The sequence below is a fragment of the Scylla paramamosain genome, chromosome 17, assembly GCF_035594125.1.
Source record: "Scylla paramamosain isolate STU-SP2022 chromosome 17, ASM3559412v1, whole genome shotgun sequence".
NCBI classification, from domain to species: domain Eukaryota; kingdom Metazoa; phylum Arthropoda; class Malacostraca; order Decapoda; family Portunidae; genus Scylla; species Scylla paramamosain.
Window position 1 is genome coordinate 17,550,001 of NC_087167.1, and position 12,911 is coordinate 17,562,911.

General features: G+C 39.8%; 1 long non-coding RNA gene across 1 annotated transcript in view; it reads right to left on the minus strand.

The window, feature by feature from the left end:
* LOC135108538 (uncharacterized) overlaps positions 1-12,911 on the minus strand; it is a 151,930-nt gene that overhangs the window by 55,699 nt on the left and 83,320 nt on the right. Inside the window, exon 4 of the long non-coding RNA XR_010272330.1 lies at positions 2,380-2,494. This is a non-coding gene — a long non-coding RNA (uncharacterized LOC135108538). The remainder of the gene's footprint in view (positions 1-2,379; positions 2,495-12,911) is intronic.

Consider the following 12,911-nt stretch of genomic DNA (forward strand, 5'->3'; position numbering starts at 1 on the left):
CACACACAAATGCATACTTTTTACATGATATACGCATATTTTTTTTTAATTCTCGACTCTTTGATTACTTGGTCACTGTGGCAGTTTTGCTTATGAAAAATTTATTTATCTCTTGCCTCTTCCGTGATCACTGACCAGGGTTGGCATAAAAAAAAAAAAAAAAAAAACCGCCACCAAAAAAACAGCCAAAGTTTTTTTTTTTTTAATACTTTACATATCAAAATTTATTTCTATATCACATGAATAATTAAGGTCTACGTATGTACATATACATAAAAAATGTAAAAGTAGTCAAGTCAGGCCCGTTCATTTCCTGTAAAGCACAAGTTAACAAAGGCTTTGTCCAACCGGACCATGCTGTATCAGCATGACCTAAACAAGTGTCTGATCTTCATTGAAAGAGTGTCAAAATCTTTCAAGATCTAATTCCCCTTGTAATTTCTGGCACCTAGCCAAAAACATCTCCAATAACTTTGTTTCTTCATCTTTCTTTCCTTTATTTCAATCTGATGGCACCACTGCCATCTCATTTATTTCTAAACCTGAACTCTTCACTCAGACATCTGCTAAAAACCTTACCTTGGATGATTCAGGGCTTGTTCCTCCCTCTCCTCCGCCCAGTGACTACTTCATGCTACCTATTAAAATCCTTTGCAGTGATGTTTTCCATACTATCGCTGACCTTAACCCTCAGAAGGCTTACGAACTTGATGGGGTCCCTCCCACTGTTCTCAGAAACTGTGCTTCCGTGCTTGCAGTTTGCCTAGTTAAACTCTTCCAACTCTGTACGAGTATGTCACCACCTACCTTTCATTCTTATGGAAGTTTGCCTAAATTTAGTCTGTTCCTAAAAAGGGTTACCATTCTAATCCATCAAACTATCGTCCTATTGATTTAATTTTTTGTCTCTCTAAGGTTTTGAATCTATCCTCAACAAGAAGATTCTTAAACGTCTATCGCTTCACAACCTTATATCTGATCGCCAGTATGGGTTCCGTCAAGGCTGCTCTACTGGTGATCTTCTGGTTCTGAGTCTTGGTCATCCTCTTTTAGGTTTGATTTCCAAACTACCCTCCTATGGTTTCTATCCTTCTGTCTGTAACTTCATCTCAAGTTTCCTTTCTGACCGTTCTATGGTGCTGTGGTAGACAATCACTGTTCTTTTAAATCTATTAACAGTGGTGTTCCTCAGGGTTCTGTCCTGTCACCCACTCTCTTCCTATTATTCATTAATGATCTTCTAAACCAAACTTCTTGTCCTATCCACTCCTCCGCTGATAATACCACACTGCACTTTTCTATGTCTTAGACGTCCAACCCTTCAGGAAGTAAATAGTTCTCGCAGGAAAGACCTAGAACGCCTGACTTCTGAGTTCTCTAAAATTTCTGATTTGGCCAGAGCAGACTTAGTATTGTTCGATGCTTAAAAGACTAAATTCCTCCATCTATCAACCTTCTACTCAACCTTCCAAACATATATGCCCTCTTCTTCAATGACATTCAACTGTCACCCTCTTCTACAATGAACATCCTCGGTGTGTCTTTTACTTATAATCTAAACTGGAAACTCCACATCTCATATTTAGCTAAAATAGCTTCTATGAAGTTAGGTGTTCTGAGTTGTCTCTATCAGCTTTTTTCATCCCCCCATCTGTTAACTCTGTACATGGGCCTTATCTGTCCATGTACGGTGTATGCTTCACATGTAAAGGGGAGGGGGAGGGGGCGTTCCACTCATACCGCTCTTTTAGACAAGGTGGAATCAAAAGCTTTTCGTCTTATGAACTCCTCTCCTCTAACTGACTGTCTTCAGCATCTCTCTCATCGCCGTAATGCTGCATCTCTTGCTATCTTTTGTTGTTATTTTCGTGCCAACTGCTCTTCTGATCTTGTTAACTGCATGCCTCCCCCCCTCCCGTTCCTCGTTACGCAAGACATTTTCTTTCTCTCACCCCTATTCTGTCCACCTCTCTAATGCAAGAGTTAACCAGTATTCTCAATTATTCATCCCTTTCTCTGGTAAACTCAGGAACTCACTTCCAGTTTCTGTATTTTCTCCTTTCTTTGACTTGAACTCTTTCTGAAGGGAGGTTTCATCACATTTATCCTGTAATTTTTGACGACAGGCACCTCAGTGAACCTTTTTTTATTATATTTTTGTCGCTCTTGGCCGGTGCCCCTCCTACATAAAAAAACAAAAATACTTCAGGCCTTTTGTTTCACTCTAGATTACTTTTTAATTGCTTATTTAAACTGATTTACATATAAATATGAAGAATAAACGAAAAAAATAAGTAAAACCCCCAAAAAACCCTATAAACTGACTCAATCCCAAAAATACAAATACAGCCGAGTACAAATAAATACACTGCCACTGACCTCGCGGGCGTCAGTCACGTGATGCGCGAAGCAAGTGATGAGTGGGCGTGCCTGGCGTGCTGAGTGAGACGTGTGTAGCCCACCTGCTGGTCACGATGAGTCAGATTACCCGTTGCTGCGGCAGGAGGAAGAGAAGGAGAAGGATGAGGTCATGAGATAAGGAATGCATGTGGCCACGTAGGGCAAATTCAAAGCGTGAAATATAAGGTCTGGTGAAATATCAGTTAGTGCGCAAGATAAATTCATATATACGGATAAATAGATAGACATATAGATAGGTAAATACATTTCTTTCTTTCTTTCTTTTTAGGGTAAGACAATTATCGGGCCTTTTTCTAAGACAGTTTTTTTTTTTTTTTTTCCCTTGGTCTACCTCCCTTCTGCACGAAAATTTACCTATCTACATAATACTTTACCAACAATCCCGTACGGGGTGGCTCAGCCAAGGCACCACACACCCACACATCATTCACACTCTTAGCCTAGTCGGTCCCCGCTGGAAGAAGACAGTCTGGTGAACCACCGTACTGCAACCCAGGAACTTAGAAATAGATAAATAAGATAAAAAGTACAAAGAATATACAAAAATTCGTACAGCTGTTTATAGTAAGACAACACAGAAAGCCAGTAATTGCTCACAAAACACGAAATCGTGGCTTCTTAATCAACTCAAGTATAAATCCACAGCCTTGAGCTATATAAGGCTCGCCACACCCTCCCGACACTCAGAAGCACACCATAACACACCAAGCAACACAACCAACACCACCACCCATCTGATACTAATAATAGCATAATATACCACACCAAGCACCACACAGACCATTCACACCACTTAACACACTGATACAAGCACGCCACACCACACTAAGCAACACAACCTTCGCCGCACTCATCTGACAATTCATACAAAGCACAACACGACAATCCAAGCAACTCGACTTTTACCACACCCATGCAGCACCCAAATACAAGAACAAAACACTTAAATAAGTAACATAGAGCCTTCACCATCACCACCACCATCATTACCACCACCTGTAATAGCAACAACAAAGAACTCGATGATGAAGGAGACCAATCCATCGAGAGTGGCTGGAGGCATGAGGCAGGTAACTAACACCTCAAAATCAAGCCAAGGTCAACTCTTTTCAATCTTCACACCTGTCTGAGCTGGAGGAGAAATACTGCAGGTTACGCAGATAGGAAAGAGAATAGACTGATTCAATGCACATAAATAACAACGTGAGGTCATATAGATAGCTGAAGGAGAAAAATCTTGCAGCTTACCCAGACAGAAAACGTGAAAGATTGACTGATCGATTTAACGCACAGAAACAGCAAAGTGAGTTCACAGCTGAAGGAGAAATACTGCTACTCACTCAGACAGGAAATATAAAGTATTGATTTAATACAAAGGAGTAACAGCCTGAATGAGAACTACAACACCTTACCCTGATAAGAAACAGAATAGATTGATTTGATACGCAGAGACAGCAACATAATAACATACAGAGCTGCAGATACCTGAGGTGAGAAGTACAACAAATTACTCAGATGAAAAACATAATAGAGTGATTAATTTAATGCACAAAGAAAGCAGTATCATGTCATACAGAAATGCAGATAGCTCAAGGAAAAATACAGCAAATTACTCAGATAAAAAAAAAACAAACATTAGATTGATTGACTTAAGAGAAAAATAAAAACTTGAGATCATACAGAGCTGAACATATAAAAGATGATATCAGACAACAGAAACAAATAACTTTTAGACTGTTCTGACTAATGAAGTGCAATGAAGTAATAGTGCAAGTTTAGAGAGCAAAAATTCAAAAGATTGCATTGACTGGAGAAGAAATTATGAACTATACAGATAAGTTCTCTCTCTCTCTCTCTCTCTCTCTCTCTCTCTCTCTCTCTCTCTCTCTCTCTCTCTCTCTCTCTCTCTCTCTGGCGATAACGAATCGAAATGAAGCAAAAAAAAAAAAAAAAAAAACAACACGAAACAGGAAATAGAAATATGGAAGAGAAAACAAAATACTGAAAGATGAAATAACAGAAATGCAATTCGATGTTCAGTATAAAAACACGTTTAATTTCAAGTCCAAACGTAAAAGAAAACATAAGTAAAATAAAACAGGAAATGGAAACGTAAAAGACGAGGAGGAGGAAGCAATATTGAAGCACGAAGGTGAATCAATTTCCGGAAAGAGGAAGTAGAGCAGTAAAAACTAATAATTACAAGTAATTTATATATAAAAAAAGAAGTAAGAGAGAGAGAGAGAGAGAGAGAGAGAGAGAGAGAGAGAGAGAGAGAGAGAGAGAGAGAGAGAGAGAGAGAGAGAGAGAGAGAGAGAGAGAGAGAGAGACGGAAAAGGGAAAACCCCCAGAAAAAAAAAATGGTTCAAGGAAATGTCTCAATATTGTAAAGATGTTTATTCCATTAAGAAGGTTTTGGTTGAGAATGTAAAGAAAAGAGGCGAAGAAAGTGTTTTGACTGGAAGGGTGACGGTGATGAACAGAGAGAGAGAGAGAGAGAGAGAGAGAGAGAGAGAGAGAGAGAGAGAGAGAGAGAGAGAGAGAGAGAGAGAGAGAGAGAGAGCGCACATAAACAGGCAGATAGTTCCAGATTTTACCGGTCAGAGATGAAAGTAAAGGTTTTAGTAAAAAAAAAAAAAAGAACAGAAAGAAAAAAACAACAACAACAGAGACTGAGAGGGAATTGGACAAAAGGATGAACAGAATAGTAACAATGATAAAGGACGGAAATAAGACATGTAAAATATAATGAAGAAAAAAATAATGTCAAGTTAGATTGGAATTAAGTTTGAAATGTCTGTCATTGAAACTTTACAAGGAAGAATGCACGGTGTCATTACCTCCATTAGTTATGCCTCTATTATCCATCTCTCTCTCTCTCTCTCTCTCTCTCTCTCTCTCTCTCTCTCTCTCTCTCTCTCTCTGTCTGTCTTCCTATTTCCTCTTGCCCTTTCGTCCATTTTCTCATCACGGAAGGAATAATAGAAAGACTAGATGAAAGAAAACGGTGAGGGAGAGTAAAAGGCAAAACAGAAGAAGAAGAAGAAGAAGAAGAAGAAGAAGAAGAAGAAGAAGAAGAAGAAGAAGAAAATACAGTCACGTTCTACGATCATAATCTCATAAACAACCCAAAATATATAACTTTTTCTGTAGGCAGTGACGAACCAAGAGAGAGAGAGAGAGAGAGAGAGAGAGAGAGAGAGAGAGAGAGAGAGAGAGAGAGAGAGAGAGAGAGAGAGAGAGAGAGAGATTTACATTTTTATAGCTAGTAGTATTACAGTTTCCTCCTTTATTCATGTCTCATTACTTGTGAGTGGCTGCAGCTGCTTTGAGAGACGAAGGTGAGGTAATACTTATGTTCATTATGTATTTATTTATATTACTGTGAGGTTGTCACATTATTACGTGCTTTCTCTGGTAAGTCCCAATATGTTTCCACCGCACCTCTCTCTCTCTCTCTCTCTCTCTCTCTCTCTCTCTCTCTCTCTCTCTCTCTCTCTCTCTCTCTCTCTTTCTCTCTCTCTCTTTCTGCATCGTCACGTGATCACCTATCTGTAGTTTCTCTTGTGGTCATAATAATACTATAATATTTTGGTTTCTAGTCGACCTGGTCTAGTCGACGATACGCAATCAGCCATCCCATTTTACATTGTGTAAGTTCACGTCTCATTTCTCAAATATTGTGTTGATTTTTATTGATATGTTTTGATTTGTACCTGTGTTGTTCTCCATTTTTCCTTTTCTTGTTTTCAGGCCACTAGTGACAGGATGAGGTATGGCAAAGTTTGGTGTGAATATACATGTTGTGATTCGATAAGGGAAAACAAATTCAACTTTAAAAACCTTACATCACAACCAAACTCAAATAACCAAACATTAAAAAGAATTCATAGATCGCAACCAGTAATGACGTGTGTACGAAAAGCAAAATATGAAACCCAAGAGTCACACAAAGGAAACACAAAGGAAACACAAAAGACACGCAACAATACCCGCACTAAGAGCTCTCTTCCTCTTTATATGAAGTATGTTACTTTGTATTTCCATAAGGTTATTAATTGACGTGTTTTGTTTGGCTTACTGGGTTTATGTTTCGTGTGAGGAAAGAGAGGTGAGTAGAGAACAAATGGGATTATTCCAATTACTAACATTACTACAGTTTCTAAAGTTACTGCTTGTTCTTTTTTCTACTACTACTACTACTACTACTACTACAACTACTTCTACTACTAGTACTACTACTACTGTTACTAGTAGTAGTAGTAGTAGTAGTAGTAGTAGTGGTAGTAGTAGTAGTAGCAGTAGTAGTAGTAGTAGTAGTAAAAGTAGTAGTAGTAGTAGTAGTAGAGGTGTTAGTAGTAGCAGTAGTAGTAGTAGTAGTAGTAGTAGTAGTAGTAGTAGTAGTGGTGGTGGTGGTGGTGGTGGTATTATTATTATTATTGTTATTATTATTATTATTATTATTATTATTATTATTATTATTATTATTAGTAGTAGTAGTAGTAGTAGTAGTAGTAGTAGTAGTAGTAGTAGTAGTAGTAGTGGTGGTGGTGGTGGTGGTGGTGGTGGTGGTAGTGGTGGTGGTGCTAGTAGCATAAGTAGAAGAAGCAGTAACATTGCTACCTTGTATTAGTAAATGTTGTAGTGGTAGTTACCGCAATAATCTTATTTGTTCTCCACTCACAACTCTTTCCCCACAGGAAAAAAAAAAACAGATAACCCAGTTAACCAAACAAATCACGTCACCTACTACTACTACTACTACTACTACTACTACTACTACTACTACTACTTTATGTAGGAGAGACATCGGCCAAGGACAACAAAAATCCAATAAAAAAAGGTCGAAAGCGGTAGTCAAAAATTGAAGGATAAGTGTCTTGAAACCTCCCTCTTGAAGGAATTCAAGTCCTAGGAAGGTGGAAATACAGAAGCAGGCAGGGAGTTCCAGAGTTTACCAGAAAAAAAGGATGAATGATTGAGAATTCTGGTTAACTCTTGTATTAGAGAGGTGGACAGAATGGGGATGAAAGAAGAAAGTCTTGTGCAGCGAGGCCGTGGGATGAGGGGAGGCATGCAGTTAGCAAGATCAGAAGAGCAGTTAGCATGAAAATAGCGTTAGTAGATAGCAAGAGATGCAACATTGCGGCGATGAAAGAGAGGCTGAAGACAGACCGTTAGAGGAGAGCAGTTAATGAGACGAAAAACTTTTGATTCCACCCTGTCTAGAAGAGCGGTATGAGTGGAATCCTCCAAAACATGGGAAGCATACTCCATACATGGACAGATAAGGCCTCTATACAGAGTTAGCAGCTGGAAGGGTGAGAAAAACTGGAGACGTCTCAGAACACCTAACTTCATAGAAACTGTTTTAGCTAGAGATGAGATGTGAAGTTTCCAGTTTAGATTATAAGTAAAGGACAGACCGAGTATGTTCAGTGTATAAGAGGGGGACAGTTGAATGCCATTGAAGAAGGTTTAGGTCGAGAAATAGAGTGAGGAATGTACGCCTCCATGCCAGAGACTATCACCTCTGTTATGCGCTCGGCACACAGAGATGGGTCTCTGACACGGAAGCAGTATTTCATTCCAAGGAAAATCAGCGAAATACTTCCTCAGGTCCTCCCAACTGGCAAAGGCAAAACGCCAGAGGCACCATTGTTGTTTTTAAAATATATCAATGACTTGGATTGTGGAATTAGAAGTGGTTAGTAAATTTGCGGATGACACAAAGGTAGATTAATTAGATCAGAATCAAATGCCATCTCCTTGCAGGCAGATTTAGATAGGATGAATGGATGGACGGACAGATGGCAAATGCAGTTAAATATCAACAAATACAAAGTACTTCGCGTAGGTAGAGGAAACCCACACAGTAGGTACACATTAAACAACGAAACTCTGGTAGGTACAGGGTACGAAAAATATTTATGAGTTATAGTTAGCTCTAAACTCTGTCTAGGAAAGCAATGCACAGAGGCCAGAAACAGGGAAAATCGGGTATTAAGATTAATTTTTAGGAGTGTTAAAAGTAGAAGGCCCGAAGTAATATTAAAGTTATACTTGGCGCTGGTCAGACCTCATCTAGACTACGCTGTGCAGTTCTGGTCCCCACATTACAGGAAAGATATAGGTCTATTACAATCAGTACAAAGCAGAATGACTAAAAGGATACAGGGGATGAGGAGTATTCCTTACGAGGCGAGATTGAAGCTGTTAAATTTACATTCAGGGGACCTGATAGAAGTCTTTAAGTGGTATAAGGATTATAACAAGGGGGACGTAAGCAAAATTCTTAGGATCAGCAACCAGGACAAAACAAGAAATAACGGGTTCAAGCATGAAAAAATTAGGTTTAAGAAAGAGATAGGACGGAATTGGTAGATAGAGTGGTAGATGAGTGGAACGGACTCAGTAATCATGTTGTTAGTGCTAGGACATTAGGGAGCTTTAAGAGAAGATTAGACAGGTCTATGGATGGGGATGATAGGTGGAAATATTTCATACAGGGACTGTCACGTGTAAGCCTGGTCGCTTCTTGCAGCTTCCCTTATTTCTTATGTTCTTATGTTTTTACTACTATTACTGCTACTGTTACTACTACTACTACTACTACTACTACTACTACTACTACTACTACTACTAGTAGTAGTAGTAGTGGTGGTGGTAGTAGCAGTAGTAGTAGTAGTAGTAGTAGTAGTAGTAGTAGTGCTATTGCTGTTGCTACTGCTGCTGCTGCTGTTACTATTTCTACTACTACTACTACTACTACTACTACTACTACTACTACTACTACTACTACTACTACTGTTGCTGCTGCTGCTGCTGGTGGTGCTGCTGCTCCTGCTATTGGTACTACTGCTACTGCTGCTGTTGCTGCTGCTGCTGCTACTACTGCAACTAATACTACTGCTACTGTTACTACTACTACTACTATATTACTAGAAATTGTAGTAATAGCAGTAGTAGTAGTAGTAGTAGAATTAACGACAGCAACAAAAGCAGCAACAGCATCAACCCCCCCCCTCCCACCGAAAAAAAAAAAAATAATAATAATAATAATAATACCACCACCATCAGCACCCTCACCAACAGTAACGAGAACAGAAAACAAGACCGTCCCCGCAACAAACAGCAAACGAGCAACACACCAACTCCTCCCTCACACCCCCCCCTACGCATCAGGTTTGACCACCGGACACTAAGAGAGGAGTTACTCAACCAATAGAGAGGAGCCGTGTTACACTCCTACACTCCCCCACACACGATAAAAGGCCACTGGACGCACCCCGTGAACTCGCCTCCAACACGAGAAACAAGGAGACAAAGTAAATCAGTACATATGAAGAAAGTGGAGCGGCGACTTTCGTGTATTGAAGATTTGATTCGGTTCCTGTCATAACGAGGGAGTGGTTGCGTTTTATGTACCGCTAGGAGTAAAATGAGGTGGATCTTAGGAATGCAACAAGCTACTGGCAATATTGCGTGCAGGCCTCAGGGGAAGGCGGAGGGAGTATGTGTAGGGGGGCAGGGTGTGAGAGGAGGGGCTATTGATACATTTATCAGTGTTCACTTCAATGCTTACAGTTTCAGGCTTTAGGAGTAAGATAGCGTTGTATTTCTAGATGGATCGATAACAGAATTACAAAAAAGACTAGGTGAAGAAAAAGAAAACCAACTAAGGATCCGAGTCAAGAAGAAAAAAAGAAGAAAAAATGATGATGATGATGATGGTAATGAAGAAAAAGCTGATCAAAAATAAGAACAAGAACAAGAACAAAAACGAGAACAAGATCTAGAATAACAGCAGTAGCAGCAGCAGCAGCAGCAGCAGCAGCAGCAGCAGCAGCAGCACCAACAGCAGCAACAACAAGACATGACTAAAGGCGTCTTCTATTTACCGTGATCCGATTCAGATCACTGATCTGGCCGCGCGGCTCGTGTTCTATTTACAGCTTGATCTGGATTCATCCTGAGTGATCTGGGTGATCTGGGTCGTAGAGGAGGGCCTGCACGCAGGGAAGTCCCCGCACACTATACGCATGCGCGAGCAGTCTCGCCACGTGATTGGCCGCCACCTTCTCATCAGCTAACCTAACCCTAACCTAATCTAACCTAACCTAACCTAACCTAATCTAATCTAACCTAACCTAACCTTAACCTAACTACCTTGTACCAAATTACTAGATATGGTCTCTTATTTATTATAACACATTATTTCGGCTAGGTTAGGTAAGGTTAGGTTTAAGTTAGTCAGGTTAGGTTTGGTTAGTTAGGTTAGATTTGGTTAGGTTTGGTAAGGTTAGGTTAGTTCGGTTAGGTTATGTTTCGTTAAGTTAGCTGAAGAGAAGGTGGCGGCCATTCAAGAGGCTAGACTTCTCGCACCAATTACAAGGCGAGACTGCTCGCAGATGCGCAAAATGTGCTGGGACACACACACACACACACACACACACACACACACACACACACACACACACACACACACACACACAGAACTTCATTTAAAGAAATAGCAACGTGGTCTACCCACAATCTTTAATCTACTACTTTCCTTCAATTTCCTTTCTTTTACTTCTTTCCAAACTCTTCAATATTTTCAATCTTTCTACAAGCAAAGAAAGAAAAGAAAAAGAAAGTGCTGGGACTCTCCTGGTTGCAGGCCCTCCAGTCCGGAGATGGGTTATGGCAGACGACACTTGCTGAAGCTGCTGGCGGCGGCCATATTAGCGGCTGAGCAACCTCTACTGTGGACTTATTTAGGGGAATACACAGCAAGAAAACGGCTGATACGTCTGAAGAACAATATGAATGACAATAAATCGTTGCAGAATATTACTGTGGGCACAGAATGTGAATAGTGGTGGTGACAGATGCCAGAAACAAGGGAGATATTACAAGCCACACCAAGCCTTGGTTTATTGGCTTCTGATTGTAATTACTTGGCTATTAACGGCTCTGCCAACGACTACATGATGAGGCAAAGGAAAATAATACCTGTTCAGTCGAAAATAATACATCTCTACTGTGGAAGTGACTTAGTAATGGTGTCAACAGTATCAGCACGCAGGCCAGGATAGCCTCACCTTACTTCCGAATATTTTCTCATTTTACCATTCTGTACTCCACCCCAGCGAATACTTCCAGCATGTTGTGTGTGAGGAGAGCCTTGTGTGAAACTTTACTATACAATGTTCACGGCCAGGCACGGAACCCAGTCTCGTGCTGTCTGGGTAGACATGTGGCTGGGACTCACTGGTGGCCTTCTCAGCCAGGGTTTGAAAAAACACGGGAAAAAAAAAAAAAAAAAAAAAAAAAAAAAAAAAAAAAAAAAAAAAATATATATATATATATATATATATATATATATATATATATATATATATATATATATATATATATATATATATATATATATATATATATATATATATATATATATATAAATAAAATAAAAATGAATAAATAAGTAAAATAAATAAAAATAAAAAGTAATCTAACGTGAAATAAAAGGTTTGAAGTGTTTTTTTTCTTTTTTATGTAGGAGGGGGACTGGCCAAGAGCAACAAAAATATAATAATAAAAAAAAAGCCCCACTGAAGTGCCAGTCCCCGAACAGAGCCGATAGCGATAGTCAGAAATTACAGGATAAGTGTCTTGAAACCTCCCTCTTGAAAGAATTCAAGTCATAGGAAGTGGAAATACAGAATCAGGCAGGGAGTTCCACAGTTTACCAGAAAAAGGGATGAATGACTGAGAATACTTGTTAACTCTTGAATTAGAGAGTTGGACAGAATAGGGATGAGAGAAAGGAGAAAGTCGTGTGCAGCGAGGCAGTGGGAGGAGGGGAGACATGCAGTTAGCAAGATCAGAAGAGCAGTTGGCATGAAAATAGCGTTAGAAGATAGCAAGAGATGCAACAATGAGAAGATGAGAGAAAGGCTGGAGACGGTCAGTTAGAGGAGAGGAGTTGATGAGACGAAAAACTTTTGATTCCACCCTGTCCAAAAGAGCGGTGTGAGTGGAACCCCCCTGTACAGAGTTAGCGGTTGGAGGGTGGGGGGGGTGTTAGAAAAACTGGTATAGACGACTCAGAACACCTAACTTCACAGTAACTGTTTTAACTTGAGATGAAATGTGAAGTTTCCAGATTAGATTATAAGTAAAGGACAGACCGAGGATGTTCAGTGTAGATGAAGGGGACAGTTGAGTGTCACTGAAGAAGAGGGGATAGTTGCCTGGAAGATTGTGTCGAGTTGATAGACGGAGGAATTGAGTTTTTGAGGCATTGAACAATACTAAGTTTGCTCTGCCCCAATCAGAATTTTTAGAGAGATTAGAAGTCAGGCGTTCTGTGGCTTCCCTGCAATAACTGTTTACTTCCTGAAGGGTTGGACGTCTATGAAAAGACATGGAAAAGTACAGTGTGGTATCATCAGCGTAGGAGTGGATAGGACAAGAAGTTTGGATTAGAAGATCATTGATGAATA